Below are 17,938 nucleotides of genomic sequence, written 5' to 3'. Positions count from 1 at the left end.
TTGTTAAATAAATAACAAAAATTAAAGAATCAGCCGCACAAAATATGTTGTTAAATAAATAACAAAAATAAAAAATCAAGCACACAAAATATGTTGTTAAAGCAACCAGGCAGAGAAAATTATAATGTAGGATGTAATTTAATTGTACACTTCAATAACCAAAAATAAAAATCAATCCACAGCATATTTTACTGTATGAATAAAATTAAAATCCAATAAAAGTAATGCCACAAAAATGCTCACATCCATAGACTGAAGCTTAATGTTCTACATACAGATCAAACTGATTCAAAGTGTTTGCATTTTCCATGGTTTTAAAAAGCGTTCTACATACAGATCAAACTGATTCAAAGTGTTTGCATTTTCCATGGTTTTAAAAAGCATAAATTTTCATTGAAACGGGGTAGCTGCAATTTTAACTTAACTAATATTTGTAAATTGCAATGTGGATAGCTTAAAAAGAAAAATGGGTGCGCATTGTTCGGACAGATCGAGGTTGCCTCCGACCGAGCTCTTAAGTGGCTTATCGCCGTACGAAATGTTGAGCAGAGATTTCTGAACGTGCACGTACATAAAGAAATAAAGGAACAAAGATCTTCGTTGGTGGAAGTAACTTTCTAATTCAAATGATGAGGTTAAATATCAAACTTGAACTGCTGGTAAGTCTCAAATGATGAGGTTAAATATCAAACTTGAACTGCTGGTAAGTCTCACCTAATTGTGTAGAAATCGTTTTCAAAACCATTGACAATGGTGTGACGACATCTGCCTCTGCTATACAGGAATACACCATGTAATTTACGTGATATATATATATATATATATGGTTTAACAAATAAAATTGCACCATGTAATGTGATTTATGCACGACATCTGCCTCTGCTGATACAGCAATACACCATGTAATTTACGTGATATATATATATATATGGTTTAACAAATAAAATTGCACCATGTAATGTAATTTATGCTTTAACAAATAAAATTGTTGACTGACTGTAAAAAAAGAAAGAAAGAGTTGAAAAAATCCATCCATTAGAAACCAACCATGCAAAAATATCCGTGGTCACTCATCTTTATTGTCAAAAATTTAACGTGCAGCTCACCATTATTCAAACCCAAAACGACCATCCATCGTTCGTTCTATCGATCGCAATAACCAAACAGAGACACACAGTCTCATATGACGACGATGGGTCAGAAAAAGTACCACTTATAATCGAGATACATATAACCGGAGAGCTAAAGATTGAACGGCATTGCATGATAGTGCGTGCTCATGCAATCGAAATACATAATGGGAGACGGCATCGACGCATATATAGTGCCTAGTAATACTGACAAACAGAAACAGAACAGGAGGTACCGCAATTAGCAGGTAACGGGGGAGGATTTAATTAGCTAGTGAAAGCTGGCACCCGTATGATGGGAACAGAACGAAGAGGATGAGCCATTTCGCAGGACAGCTTAAGAACCTCGGACAAATCAACTGGATGTTCAGCATGAGGAAGCCATTGAAAATGATGGAGCAGCTTAGCCACCCAAAGGTTAACAGTGGCAAGGCCCAGAGCCTTCCCCGGGCACACACGACGGCCAGCACCAAAAGGCGCAAGCCTCAGATCATTACCCCTTACATCCACATCTTCCCCGCCTTCCGACACCACAAACCTCTCTGGACGGAACTCATGAGGTGATTCCCAAATGTTGGGGTCGTGAGTAATCGACCACATATTCACCATGGCAGTCGTGCCCGCCGGAACACACATTCCATCGCCCATGTTCACATCTTCAGTGGAGAGACGTGCACATGATAGGAGCGGTCAAGGCGGATGCATTCGCAGCGCCTCCTTTACCACAGCGTGCACGTAGGGCTGGCCTAAGTAACAGTTAATAGGATATGGAATTCCATGGTAAATATATACCACTGTAATAATAACAATTGTGAATAGATTTTAAAAGATAATAACCACAAGCCAAAGAAAGCCATGAAGCATAACAACAAAAAGGTCTTTTGTACTATAATGCGGGAGAATGCCATAGAATCAACCTAAAAATACCAAACGTAAAAGGTAATCTTAGTACTGGAGTGGTCTTTAGTACTAAACTAAAGTGAGGAGGATACCATAGAATCAACCTGGAAAACACCAAAGACAAGGTAATCTTACTAGTGGAGTGGCCTTTGGTACTAAAGTGAGAAAATACCATAGAATCAACCTGGAGACACCAAAGGTGATGTTAGTATTGGAGTGAAAGAAGATCAATTGCATCAACTTGGGGTCACAAAAGGTGATGTTAGTACTGCGCTACAGAGATGCTACGGCATCAACAAAGAGGGCTTACACCACAAAGACAATTTCTATATTGGCAAAGTTTCTATTACAGGTAAAATAAACAAAAGCTCTAACTTTGTTCCTAGCCATTAGTAGCACTGAGAGATAAGGGTTTCCGCTACCTTAATTCCACGCGAACTCTCTGAAGTATCCTGCAAGGACTCTCTAAGGCTTGAAGTGGAAGTTTCCCTCTTCTTCCCTCCTGCTACCAATATGTTGTTGTCCAAAGCACCCATGCCGCCATGTATGCCTTCCCACTTTCCACAAGACATCCTCTCTGCGAAACACACCATCATTTTACATTCTTTAATCAGATAAAAACAAGAAACCAAAAGAAAACCTCTCGCTAAGATGAGAAGTAAAGATTAACCTGATCCTGGATCTGAAGAACAAGGAGCAGCTGCTGCTACTGCTAAACCGAGATGCCCTGAGAGAAGCCTGTTGCCCGCTGAGGAGGATCCATGGTCGATTCCGTCTAGGACGCCTGTGCTCCTGTAGGCCTCCTCATGTCCAGCAGTAGCAGTAGCACCCCATGATTCGCTGCTGAGGAAGCTCATGCCAAGAAAGTCATGGAACACGGGCTTCCCTTCGTCCACCATGATGACATTACGCGGAACATCCTAGGCTGCCATGGATGGAACCTCGGCTACCACATGATGGACAGGAACAATCGGATCAGTCCCAGTATCAATGGCTTGCAAGGGAAGAATACATAATACCAGACATTCAGCTCCAAATATTTCTCGTTCCCTGTTTTTCCCTTCAAACTGTTTACCGGAAAATTGATAGCCTAAGCAAGAGACATGTGGCACTGGCTGCATGCAATGCGCTTATGCAGGGCACGGAGAAGAACATGCACACCTTGAACACAAAAACATAAAACTTACGGTAAAATAATTTTTCCCCACTGAAATAACATCTGGGCACGTGAAGTGTGCAATAAGACTTCCAATTCTCAATTTTGGTTATAAATTTCTTACACTAATATTTGCAGAGATAAACTTTGGTTAAACTTTGATAGTGCACAAATTTTTTTGGTCAAAAAACCGGTTAATATATAGTCAACGATGGATCGATCGCTATTAATCCCAGGCAGGGACTAATAAGCAAATTTATAACATCGTACTGAAAACAGAAACATAGATGCATTTAACCATACATGAGTACAAAGATTTTACCTGGAAAACAATCTTGGGATAATCAAATAGGTTTGCAATTTGAAAAATATCATGGGACAGTACTAGCTTTTGTTTATGCATTCATTTTTCTTATTTCAAAATTATAGTAGGAATACCCCTAAGGTAAGGGTATCCCTTTAGATCATTCCATAACTTATCTCGCCTTACATTTCCAGAATGTTCTTGGCCTTTTCCATGACATAAGTGGTTTTAACCATTAAAATCCACACTTATACGCCAAGTGCACCAACGATAAAAAAAAATGTACATATAGTCATTTACAAAGATTCTTACAGATCAAATGCCTTCACCAATTTTGGGGTTTTGTTATTTTGGGGTTTTCGTCCTGAGAATCAGTATTAGCTTCTTTCCCTTTTTCTCGAAAAAGAGATTTTAGTTTTTCATTCCATTTCTGTTTTTTGTTTCCTCAAGAAGATTTTTTGTCAGTAAAAACTAATTTTCGACGACTACTTTCCTCGTTGAATATTTAGTGTTTTTGAAAATCTTGAAATAGCTAAATATTTCTCTAAAAATATATTCATTTGAGCTCAGGCTTTGCATATAAGAGGGTTTTCTTCTTGCAATTTCTAGGGTTTTCCTTCTTCAATTTTTATTTTCTCAACAACCTGCAAATATTCCACTGAGTACAATATTGAACCAAATTTATCCTTGTCCTTTCAGTGGAAATGGCTTCAAATTTTCTACATTTCCTACATAATGTAAATAATATAAAGGCAGAAGTAGCTTCAAGTGCATTCTAGAATAGATGAGAGGAAATTCGCTTCAGCTTAGAGAGGAACATGCAGGGTGAGTGTTCTCTTCCAAATTAATAATAGGAGTAAATTCCACAAAGTTAAAGTTGAGTGTTTCTGTAGGATGTTTTGCAGATTGTTTTGAAGATGCGTGCTGAAGCAGTGCAGTAGTCCAAAGTATCAACAAATCTTATAGTGATGTATATAAATCAAGAGCATATACTAAAAAATAAAATGAATGTCACAACCAAAATAAAAATACAAGCTCACTACAACCAATATACAATAGGGTAGTTATTCTTCACAGAAAAAAACTAACCTACAAATATTAATCAATGTTTAATGGATGGTTCAAGAGATACTGAGATTTCTATGGGTGCATATGAACCAAAATATACATGGTCTAAAAATCGAGACCATCCACATGGCTAGGTGATTGGCTTAAGATTTTGTACCATGTTTATATCATTTTTTGGTATTTTTTATTTTTGTTTTCTCTACAACAACTTATTTCTGAGGCACTCCCTCCCTCCCAACCTAAATACATATTGAAGCATCCCCTCCTTTTTTATTTTTTTGAAAGAACTATGCAAATTTTGGCCTGAGAGGGTGAAAAATTCTTGGCATGTGTCACTTTGGAGATGCCGAACCATACATAGACTGAGAATCAAACCTGGGTTAGTTGGGGCAGAGTCGCATCAAGCTTCTACTAGACCACAACCCAACCTACTTAAAATGAAGCACAATTACTAGAGGTCATGCCCGTTGTTACTGAAACTGATGTTGCATGAAGATGGAAGCTAAAATTATATGGGAAGTGGTGAACATATATAGTTTAGTTAGAATTTTATTTAGAGTTTATAGATCCAAATCAACTCATGTCTTTCTTTTTTCTGAGATTTTAACTGAGTGACTTTTCCATGCAACCTCCTCATGCCAAAACATCATAATGCACTTGTTAGTTAGGCTTCATTCTTTTTCTTCATTGCTTCTGTATTGTGCTATCTTTATGCTTGTACAATGTATGAATTGCTTTAAAGAATAACCTCCCTTGCAATGAACAAGGATTTTTTGGGGCTCCATTTTAGACATTAATAGAATTTATATGCTCTTGATTTTATAGGTCAAACATGCTACTGTTCCATTACCACAGAGATTTGGTGAGCCGTTGTAACATACTGTGAATTTTGCATAATGAATGTAAAATTAGAATAGTTATTTGGAAATTTTATTTTACAATTGAAGTTTCTATAATCTCTCATAGGAAAACTAACTTTGCAGAGCCTACATTTATGGTTTTATATATTCTCTCATATTTGGCAGAATTGCTTTCTATTTTTCAAAGATAGATTAAAATCTTTCTGACTTGTTTTCTTGTATGGCCATTAGTAGAAACCATCCTATATTGCCATCAACTCTTGCAAGTACCCCCTTATATACAAATGTTAGTCTTATGAATATAGATTAAAAGGAAGCATGGGCTTGCAACACCCAAACACCAAAAACCCGTGCACCTTTCTTGGGACCTACTTGTATGCAAAGTCTTACAATTTTGTTTTTAATAAATCATTTTACAAACTCTTGTCATTTTTTTGCGCAATTATAATCCTAATCCTTGTCTTAAAAGTTACCCTGATATTGAGTTCATATTAGCAATGGATTTTCTTCTCCATGCTTCATATCATACTGTTGATTGCTCTATCATGTACTTTATGGTCAGAATTTTTTGTATTGAATTTTGAGAGACAAACTATTTTCCACTTTGCATACAAGGAATTAACTTTTGTCAGCTCTATTTCCAAATTTCCTTAGGTTGATGGTTTATGCTTAGATAGTGGTAAATGGCATTGGGTGGTTGGAATTATCGTTTCAGTTACTTTTGTGAAGTTGTTCCTCATAATGTATTGTCAAAGTTTTACTAATGAGATTGTGAAGGCATATGATCAAGATCATTTCTTTGATGTGATCACCAACACAATTGGTCTAATTGCTGCTATTCTTGCAAGTATTTTTTCCTTCTTGATAGATCCTACTAGAGCAATTGTGGTAAGAAATTATTTGGCCTTTTTTCTTTATAGTTCATAGTTTGCAACTTTTCACATGTCATGCTTATCTATTTATTTGAGTGTGTGCCATGGTTTCTTGGCACTCGTTAATGAAGAGTAGTTTTTCTTCCTTTATGTATTCCTCTCCTTTTTATAATCAACGTCCACTTGTTTAACAAGAAACTTCTTGTTGTTTTTTTCATTATCATGATATATTTTTGCATTTAGTAGCAACATAGATTACACTTTTAGTAGATGTTCTCAGTCATGCTACTCTTCACTGTCATAAACAATGGTTGGTGTGGAACTCCCAAGCCATAGAGGGCCCCAAATAATTGTGCAACTAGGATGGAGACATGAATCTATCCAACTTAAAATTCAAAGGAAAAAAAATTCGAGGTCTATTATTATCTTTTAAGTAGGGAGAACTTATGGAAAAGGTGCAAGAGAATATATCCACTCCATTTCATTTCTTTTCCTTTCAAAACGAGTCAATCGCAGATTGTGGATTCACAAAGCATAATTCTGTTTGTTTTACGTTTGGAAATCAAGACATTTTGTTATAGAATTTTATATGTGTGTATATACACAATAGTAGACACATACATGTGTGGAGAAGAAGATGAAGAAAAATAATTCTTAACATGGAATGAAATCCCAACATAGGGATATGCCACTGTAGCAGGATAGCATGTATACATGAACATTTAACTGTATACTAATATAAGATTTTTATTTTTTTTTCTAGATATATAATCCTCCTCTCTTCATAGCTTTTGGGGCAATTGCTAGTTTTAGTAAGTTAAAAATATGGTCTGGATGATTATAGTTTTTATAAAGATTATAGATCACGTGTCATTTTTTTTTAAATCAATGGCTATAAATGTAGTTTTTAGGATTGCCATAACCCTTCACGTAATTCTTTAAAGCGTGATAGCTTAATGGAGGAGTGCATGCCTTACAAGCAGGAGGTTGGTAGTTCGATTCCACTATGCCCTAACATGAATTAATCAATGATTTTGTAGTTTATTTTTAATTAAATATTTTTTATATCAATTTATTTCAATGGTAAGATATTTTTGGATTGATTTTTTTATAATGTCTCTAGAGAGACAAAAATGATCCTTAAATAAAAAAATTTATTGTCTCTAGAGAGACACTAGCTAGTATTAAAGACATATTGTCTCTAATCTGAGTGTTGTCTCTAGAGAGACAAAAATGAAATTGTCTCGAGACAAAAATGAAATTGTCTCCTAAAAGACAACAATGCTTGTGTTATATATTGTCTTTATAGAGACAATTTTTTAAGACATTAATCTTTAAGACAATAATATTTAAGACTGTAATTTTTAAGACAATAATATTTAAGACAATAATTTTTGAGACACCCGCTACAATATTTAAGACAATACACAAGTTTTTTGTCACAAGTTAAAAAAATTTACCCAAAAATTATCTCAAATATTGTCTTAAAACGCCCCTTTATGTAGTAGTGTATCCATAAAATGATACTATAATTTAATTCTTTAAAAACATTTATTGCAATTGTTTGAACAATTTGACCAATTATCTAATATAATCTATAACAAAGTGGAAGAGTTTTATTGTAGGAAAATTTCATTGTATCTGAGAAGTGGAAGAGTTTTATTGTAGGAAAATTTCATTGTATCTGAGAAATGATATACAAGAGATAAAAAAGTAAGTTGAATTTGTTCTATATGATTCTTATATAAATTATAAACAAATGCTCCAATTCAATTTCCTACATATAATTGCTATATAAAATATAAATAAATAATCCTATTAAATTCCTTAGTTCCTTGTATATGATTCCTATATAAATTATAATATAATAAACCAATATTATGTATATTTATTCATTTAAGTGTATTCAGAGTTTTAATCTACTCTATAAAATTTATATAATATGAAATATAATGTTTAAGATATACATTGAAAATTCAGATTTTTATTCATTTTCATATAAAAAAATAATTTAACTTAACTTATTCATATTGAAAAGCTCAAATCAAAATAACCTTTCAAATATAAAATAAAAATAACCCTTCAAATTTATCCCTGCAGATATATTTTATAGCATTAAAGAAAAGTTCATCAATTTAATCCCTAGGCAGCATGCAACACGCACATATATTTTATATCGAAACAAAAGTTAATCATTCTCCTCAAACTTGATCCCTATATAACATGCGCATACACGCATTAAATAAAAGTCAACCATTCTCTTCAAATTTTATCCCGAACAGCATGCTCATGCACATATATTTTATAGCAATAAAACAAAATTAATGGCTGACAAAATTAACGCTTTAGTGGCTGCAGAAAACAAGGTACCAGAAAGGAAAAGATAGGGAATAAAAATTATTTGGTCGGCACATATATTTTATAGCAATAAAACAAAGTTAATGGCTGACAAAATTAGCGTACTGACGCATATGGATTTTGGAACGCTTTAGTGGCTGCAGAAAGCAAGGTACCAGAAAGGAAAACATAGGGAATAAAAAGGATTTGATTGGCACATATATTTTATAGCAATAAAACAAAATTAATGGCTGACGAAATTAGCGTACTGACATATATATGGATTTTGGAACGCTTTAGTGGCGGCAGAAAACAAGGTACCAGAAAGGAAAAGATAGGGAATAAAAATTATTGGAACGCTTTACTTTTTCATCCATGGGCTTGTAATTTTATGGGAGAGTTTACGTGTCTGTTAATGGCAGTTAACTTTAACATATATAAAATCTCATGGTGGATAATTTATCAGCAACCGCCTTCCTTCCCCACATACGGTTCATTGATTCCCTGCGATTGCATGTAAAATGGCGTTTACATGTCGCCATTATGCCATGGCCTACAGACTAATGGATATTCGACAAACACGCCATAATACAGTACCTGCATTTTTCCATTTAAATTGACTCTCTCGCAGGGCTATCAACCTTCCCTGCCGGCTAAACATGAGATATTGAAAATAACTTGAGATATAATGGCGAACCCGGTTACACGCGTTGCGATTCTCACCTTGGCGTTATTTGCTATGGTTGCACTAGTTCAACCATCAATGGCCGCTAGACGTTCCAAGGTCTCGATGATCACAAGTAAGGATTTTGCATGTTATTGTAAATTTAGTTTTAACTTCCCAATCCAAACTTCTAAAGATCAAAATAAATTGCCTTGCACTTTATAATGTTGACCATATTAGATGAGGCTGGCTCTGGTCGTTGCCGCCGGAGTTTTTCGTGACATTTGGATTCACTCTCCATTTTAAAATCTAAACATGGGAAGATTTAATATCATGAACGTTAGACAATATTACAAGTTAAGATGAATCTGCTCCCTCCCTACTTATGGCTTCATTCTTGTGCAAGGCAGTCCCAGTACAAGCTCTGGATGCTTCTCCTGGACCGGAACACAATCAACATGTTTCGAAGCCTCCGCCGCCCCATGTTCATTCTTCCGGTGAACCCTGTCCGTCCAAATCTCACTGCAGCAACCATGTTCCACTGGAGCCTTAAATAAGAAGGGGTGAATTGGGCCTGGCCTTCTCAAATAAAAAGAAACCCTACCACTCTCAAATAAAAGGAAACCTTCTATACTACCACTTTCAGATATATCTTAGCTATGTAATAATTTGAGTTTGATCTTATTGCTGTCCTAAATGTCGTGTAATAATTTATAAATACAGGTTGATATTTCATAAATACATGTTATAAAATATATGGGAGTTATTTTAATGTATTTTTAATGTATAAGTGAGTAGTAGTTATTATTTGCTATTTAGTTTAAATATAGTTAAATTATAGTAAAATTACTGAATTCAAGTTAATATTAAAGTTTAAAATATAGTTAATTTACGCTTTACTAATTGGTAATTCTTTTTTTGAGAAAGCTATCTTTAAGGTTTTATATTTTCTTTGTAAAATACACAAAAATATAGTTTAAAAAGTAGTTGTTCTTGCCACATATATCTGGTAAATGTAGGTTGAATATATTCCTTAAAAAAAAGATATATAAAATTAGAGTTCTTTTATTTACATAGTTATTTGTTTTTCTGAATTGATAACCAGTTTTTATTTTTATTTTTTTTAATGTATAGAATTGATATTAAATAAGTTATATGATTTTTAATATAATTTAATTTATTTGTTAAAATTTATTTCATTTTCATAAATTTAAACAAATTTTGTACTAAAGAATAAATACCTAGAAAATATAAATACATAGTTTTTATTTTTAAACCATTATATAATAATTAAATAAATGTATGCTATTTTTTTATTATGTGTCTATTTATTTTTAATGTATTTTAAATAAAAATTTATGATTTGAATTAATTTTCACTTAATTATTAATAGTTATATTTTATATTAATTTTTTTTAATAAATAACTAGTAACACTTTAAACACAATAATTGAAGATATTTATTAATTTTAAATTTATTAATTAATAATGTTTATTATAAAAATAATTTAAATCAAATGTGTAACCCTATATATATTATATTTATATTTATTATTTTTATGGATATTATGCTTTTAATTTTCATATATATTTTATGCTTTTAGTTTTTTTAATCATCATTTAAAGTAATCTGATTGTGTAAAATTGTAATTTTACACTATTAAAACCACTTAAGGCTCAATCGAAGGTGGCATGAAGACACAAGGGCCTGGTTAAACTATTGGGAGATCAATGAAAATGATGCATTGCAAAACATAAATAACATTAAAGATATTGTTACTTCTAAGTTCAAAGAAAAAATGTGGTGTGAGAAAGACTTAGCTGCTAAAAGAAAATTAAGTTATCATAAGAAAGTCATCAATGCCACCCTAGAAGATCAAAAGTATCTCTCTATTTTAACTAGCTCAAAGAAGAAAATTAATATAGCAAAGATTAGAACGAATTCTCATGAGCTCCATAGTGAAACAGGTCTTTGGGCAGTTCCTAAAATGCCATGGACGGAAAGGATCTGCCATATATGTGAGAATAGGAACATCAAGGATGAAAACCACTTCCTCTTAGAGTGCCCCGCTTATAACCACATTAGATGTAAGTTTCACAATCTTTGTTACAATACTGACCTTCCTAGCCTTTTACAATGTCAAAATTATAGTGAGCTCGGGAGGCTTCTCTCCAAGCTTTTTGAGCATAGGAATAAAATCTTATATCAAAATAGATAACTTGTTTCTTTAGATCGGATAGACCATTATTTGGTCTCAGTGGACGTTAACCACCATCATCATCATCATCAAAATCTCTTCAAAATAATAAAAACCTCATTTCAACGATTACAATTTGCAATTCTAGAATTTACTATATAAAAAATAATAAATTTGTTTGTAAAAAATGAATAAAACAAATTAAATTGGAAAAAATTAATTATTATTATTATTATTATTTTTAGAGTAAATATATATTATTTTGTTTTAAAATTTTATATATAATTAATATACAAAAAATGTAATATGTAATAAATTAAAAAATATAAATTTAGTTTTTAATCTAATATATTTTTTAAATTATAATCTAATATAATATATAAAAAAATATCATATATTTTTTTATAATTAATTCGTTTTGGAAATAAAATGATTTTATTTTAATATTAATAATAATAATAATATTGTTGTAAAGACTTAAATTATAAAAATTTCTTAAAAATGTTATTTGATTAGAAAATATACACTTAATAAAAAATTGGCTTTATTAAATATACTTCATTTAATACAATAGACACAATGAAATAGAATATTATTTTTTAAATTAAACATTTTAAATTTAAATCTTATATTATATCATTATTGTATTTTTTAATAAAATTAAAGAATTTTAGTTTTATTTATATTTTAGTTTTAATGGTGTGAAATTGATATTTCATCATAAAAACATATAAAATAAATATTTTATGATATTTTTGATTGGAAATTTATAGTTTAAATTTGTATATATGGTTAATTGTGATTGTGTTTTAATTTTAAGATTTATATTAATAACGATTAAATGTAAATTTGTAATTTTTATTTTGTTGCTAATGAAAATAAAGAGTCTAGAAATTATTAAAGAATTTATATTGGTTTAAAGAGAAAAGTTGTATGTTAATGATGGTTATTAATTACACATTCATTAAGTTCTAACATGATTAGATTAATTATGATTATTGATATGGTTCCTCATTAACTTGCTTAAGGGAAGATGTTGTTTTGTGAGTGAGAAATAGAGCTCATAAATGAGGTAGTATGTAACATCCTTATTTCATGTTTTATTTTACACAAATAATGTTAATTAAAATTTATTTATCCTTTCTTACATGATAGTTGGATTAGAATTTAGTTAGGGTTCAGTTCTTGATAACTGTTATTCTGTTCGTTTTCTTGGGTTGGATGCATTCCAATGGTTGGGGGGTTCTCCCACTCCCTCTTTCTTGCAAATCCGCATACAACAAACTATCCCTAACATAAGACATCAAAGATTTAATAACATAAAATTTATTAGTGGTTAAATTTAATTTGAGCGGTTCAATCAAGATTCAATTGTAACTCATTGACTTTGAAGGAAACACAAAAATGTTCTTGGATTGGTTTTTTGGGGACGAATGCTCATGTTTTCGGGGAGCTCCTTTTGGTTTAAAAAAAAGAACATGTACCCCACACATGGGGACCTGGTGTTATGTTTTTGGGAAAAAAAAGTGGGAAAAAAAAGAATGCATGAGAGTAATTCTAAAACATGGGAACATGGAAAGTGTTTTTGGAAAAAAAAAGGAATGCAGTCATGAAAGTAATTCTGAAGCACAGGAACATGGGAAGTAGGAACTTCCGTACAAGATTTATATTAATGATTGCTTGGTCTAACAATTTCAATGTTGAGGAAAAATTCTTGGAAATTGGTCTTCTAGCATTTTTGGCTTCGTATAAGAAGCGCCATAAGAATAATGGATTACTAGAGATGGATGCTCCCAAACAAAAGTGGTGTTCTAGCATTTTTAGCTTCGTATAAGAAGCACCATAAGAATAATGGATTACTACAGATGGATGCTCCCAACCAAAAGAGAAGCACTCTAGCATTTTTGGCTTCGTATAAGAAGCACCATAAGAATAATGGATTATTAGAGATGGATGCTCGCAACCAAAAGAGAACCGCTCTCAGCCAAAAAAGAAGCTCAAGTCAGGTCAGCCATTTGAAAGATAAGTATACATGTTGATTACATGTTATTTCTTCAAAAGATAAGTTATTACAATATTTGCAGAAAAGAAAGTGTATATACATTATGGATAGAGAGGATTTTAGTGAAGTTTTTTTTATTGGGAAAGAATGTTTGAGAATTTTACACATAAAAGAATTTATGTGGAAAGTTAGAGACATGTTATTAATATTTGGGTTGTTTCTATACATTTCATTTTTGAAAAGGAAACATTTCTATACATTATATTTTTGGAAAGAAAACATACTTATATATACATAAATTATAAAATATGATATAAAAGTTTCTTGAGAAAAGAAAAGAATATTTTTTCTAATTTCTTTAGATTAATTCTTGGAAATACTTCCATAACTTCAATTATAAGTTAACCAGGGTAAATTTTGATAGGATTTCATGGGTTATGAGGTAAAGAAAAATTAATTAGAGTAATCTCTTGAAAAGAACCCATAAATCTCTATGCATAAAAAAGCAAAGGTTACCCAAGTTGTTGTTTTGAAAAGGTAATTTGTATTTTTATGCATAAAAAGGAAACTATTATGTTAGTATTCTTTGGGATAAGAATTTGTATTGAATGCAAAGAAAAATAATTATTGTGTTAATTTTCTTGTTGGATATTTCTAGAAAGAAATATTTTATTTTCTTGCATGACAAATATAAATATTGTGTTCTATCTCTTGAAAGGAGATGATTTTTTCATCCATGTTAATTACATTTATGATGTTGGATTCTTTAAACAGAATTATACATGGAAAGTGTATAATTATTGTTATAGGCTTTTGAAGAGAAACTAAAATGTGTGTGTAGAAAAGAATAATCATTGTGTTAGACCTTGGAAGAGAAACAAGAAATCACATGGAATAAAAGCATTAGCTTTCTTTTGTAAAATACACATATCCACATGCAATAAATAATGACTAACACATTAGTTTTGTTTAGAGCAACACATGTCTTTCTGCATACAATAGAATTTGTAAATAACTCTATTTTGGGAAAGATGCTTTACGAAAAGGGACTTGCATTTGCATGTACAATAATGATGTTTATCATGTTAGTCTTCCCTTAGAAGAGGGCATGTATTTTTATGTATTATAATAATATCTATTGTATTGGAAAGATTACTTACTTACATGCACAAAGAAGAAGCTAAGGGGTTAGCTCTCTTTGAATAAGTTTTTATCTAATTACATGCATGGAAAACAAAGATAAGTTGCTAGTATCCTTTAAATGGAATATGAATGGTTACAGTGGTATCCTTTGGATATGAACGCATGTTGGTGCGAGAATGATCATAGTAACATGGTAATTATTTTGACATACTTGATAATTATTTGTTTATACATGCACAATATTGTTAGAAGAAGCATGTTGTGATATTATATTTACATATCATGTGTGCACATGAATATATGTTAAAATTGGACTTCTTTTAAAAACTGATTATTGATTGATTAATACTTTATCCAAACTTGTCACCAAAGCTTGTTGACGACAACAATGATAGGAAATGATGACAATTTGTGTCAACGACAAATTAGGTTTAAAACTCTGGCAGGTAAGAACTAATGGTTGACGTTGATGAGTCTGAGCTGCAGGATGGTCCACGAAACAATCATGCCACAAGGATATAGAGAGTGGTGATTTGTGGGTAAATGGTTTCATGACATTTGTAATAGCTTTTAGCTAGGTATGTTTTATTTTAATGATATTTCAATGTGCTATTTTATAACAATGGATAAGGGATGAACTACCTTACAAGCCATTGAGTGAGGGGAGGGGTGAACACCCACTTGAACATTTAATAATAAAATTAAACATTTGCTAGTTTTCACCCTACGACGTTTCCAAGGTATATCAGTGTTCAATGATTTGATTGCTTATTATGTCAGTTTGATGATGTGATTCCTTGCATAATGTAATGTTGATAATGTTGAGTATGTGATTAGTTAATGTGGTTAAATGAATCATGAGCTAGAGGCAAGGTTACATCAATTACTTTATGTACTATTGAACATTTTATTTAATGGTTATGAGGAATGTGGAATAGTGATTTCGATAGTTACAAATGGGTAATTTGTGTAAAAAAAATTCTAACTCCTTACATTTGCATGTTAGGTTATTAGGGTATGTTACAAGTGGTATCAGAGCTAAAGGTTGCATCACTGACGCCTGTGGGAATTGTTAAGCGGAAAATAAATCAAGGTAATCCACTAGTGGGCATTAGCTCAAGTATGATTCTAACAATCTACATATTGATATATACAGTAGACTATTTTTGACATGATATGTGTGATTCATGTTTATAACCACATTAAAGAGTAGTAAGTAATAAAGTCTACTGCAAAACTATGTTCATGAAATTTAAATCTTGATGCAGATAAAATAAAATAAAACATTTGTCACACTTATGAACAATATTAAACACTCACTAAGGAAAGTGAGAAACAACTACCAAGTTTTGCAAATATGGAAATATTAATGAGCATGACTGAAGTTACAATGCAATACTTTTAATGAGTGAATGCATGAATGTAAAATATGGGGAACATCCTTGAATAGGACAATAGAGTGTATTAAAAGGACATTGGAAGAACCCCTTTAGATATTGAAAATAAACAATGAGTCAAGTAGTGAGACTTGATTTTAATAACTAATTGTTGATTAAGTTTTGTCATGGTTGCATTAAGATGGTTGGTAGCTGTGGTTGGTTAGTGTTGCATGACTAACTAATAAAACTTATATGCATGAATTGAATTTGATTTAAGCTTATTACAATTCATAAACAAGTGATTATGGTAGTTACTTCATGTATCGGTCTATTGATGGAAATACACTGTGGGAAATTGGAAATGTTTAGATTGTCACCTTAGCTATCATTGACATTTACACATTAATGAATATTTACATATACTTTTATGCATGACAGTATTGTTCCTGAAACTAAAATGATTTTGAAAGTGAATACTTGTTAAATGATGCATATTTATGACTAACATTGTTGATGGGATTAAGTAGTGGTCGCTTAATGGCAACAAGAAAACCTGTGAAGGTAAAACGTTGCAATGTGAATTGCAATCGTAAATGAGAAAGTATAATGTTATATGATATGCATGATTATGTTACTTGGAAAATCAGAATGCATGCAACATGTATGTTAGTTATGTTTCCAATCAATCCAGATATTGTGGACCCATGTTGAGGGTTAAGTGTAAATGCATGGTGTATATGCATGTTTATTTTGTTAATGATAATGTTCATATGGTTCATTATGTAAATTACTTTGGGGAAGAGTGCTAAAAGAGAAATTTAACATGCCAGATAGTTGTTGATAGTTGTGAAAGGCTAGAAGGCCTTGGGTTGATGGCAGTTGCCTGCTCGAAGGGGTTGATGGTACTTGCCTACCCAGATTTCCTCTCCCTAGAGATAAATGATCTCAGTAAGGGAAAAGAGTTGGCCAATATGGTGAAGAGGGTAAAAATCCTGAGGCAAATTTGTTGATTTGGAGCCTATTGGAGGAGGCCCAAAAATTCCTCATAGACGGGACACTGTCAAAGGAATAGGTAGGACACTACCAAGAGGAATATTATATTGGACCCTATGTGGTCATTGGAATTCTTGAGCTAGTTGGCCAGTGGAATTCTGTACTAGACCTGGTATGGTCTCTGTCAAAGAATTGTCTGGATGCGAAAATGACTCGATCTGGTTGTGGAAACCAGTTCCCATGGGTTGGGAGGAACATTTTTTAGCCTATTGTGGTTCTCATAGCTAAAAAAATTAACTAATCAGTTATGTGTTATGTTAAAAATGAATTTTATATATAATTGTGTAAATATTTTATGTACAATTTTGACATAAAATGAGCCTAGTGCTCAGAAAGGAATTACTGGAAGTGTAAGTTCTTTTATTAATAATATTTTGAATGTCCTAGTAGGGGTTAAGACAATTTTCACTTGGTGCAGTTATTGACTATTTTGATGATTAGAGAGCTAGGTGCTCTTTGGGTACTTTTAGTGGATGTCTTTAGCGGGAGCTAAGACAGTGTGCATGTGGTGCAGTGATTTATCATTTTGATGATTAGAGTGTTAGTGCTCTCTAAGTACTTGTAAAAGTATTGTGATTTAAATAATTGATTGATAGTTAAAAGTATTTCATTTGATAAAAAATGTTGTGACTAATGTGATTGAATTTGTTAGTCATACATTACAGGTTACTTGCCATGGAGTGTTGATGGGTCATCCAATCTCCATTGAAGTTCTTGCGTAAAAGTGACCATGACTTGTAAGAGTAATTGGTAAGTAACGGTAAGTTGGTATAGAGATTTTGTTTTGTTTCTATATAATTGAATAGTGGCTAAGCTATGGAAAGTAGAAATTGCTTAGTTTTGTAGTTTTAAATGCTTATGACTATAGATCA

The 17,938-nt window shown here is 31.9% G+C and overlaps 1 pseudogene; it reads right to left on the bottom strand.

The window, feature by feature from the left end:
• Positions 1–1,397: 1,397 nt before the first annotated feature.
• LOC149172809 (cytochrome P450 78A4 pseudogene) lies at positions 1,398–1,778 on the bottom strand (annotated as a pseudogene).
• Between the last annotated feature and the right edge of the window lie 16,160 nt (positions 1,779–17,938).

The sequence above is a fragment of the Pinus tabuliformis genome, chromosome 4_2, assembly GCF_031772625.1.
Source record: "Pinus tabuliformis cultivar Carrire ecotype Pingquan chromosome 4_2, CPIR1, whole genome shotgun sequence".
Taxonomy (NCBI): Eukaryota; Viridiplantae; Streptophyta; class Pinopsida; order Pinales; family Pinaceae; genus Pinus; species Pinus tabuliformis.
Note: the sequence above shows the minus strand (reverse complement) of the source record. Positions and strands in the feature narration are given on the sequence as shown.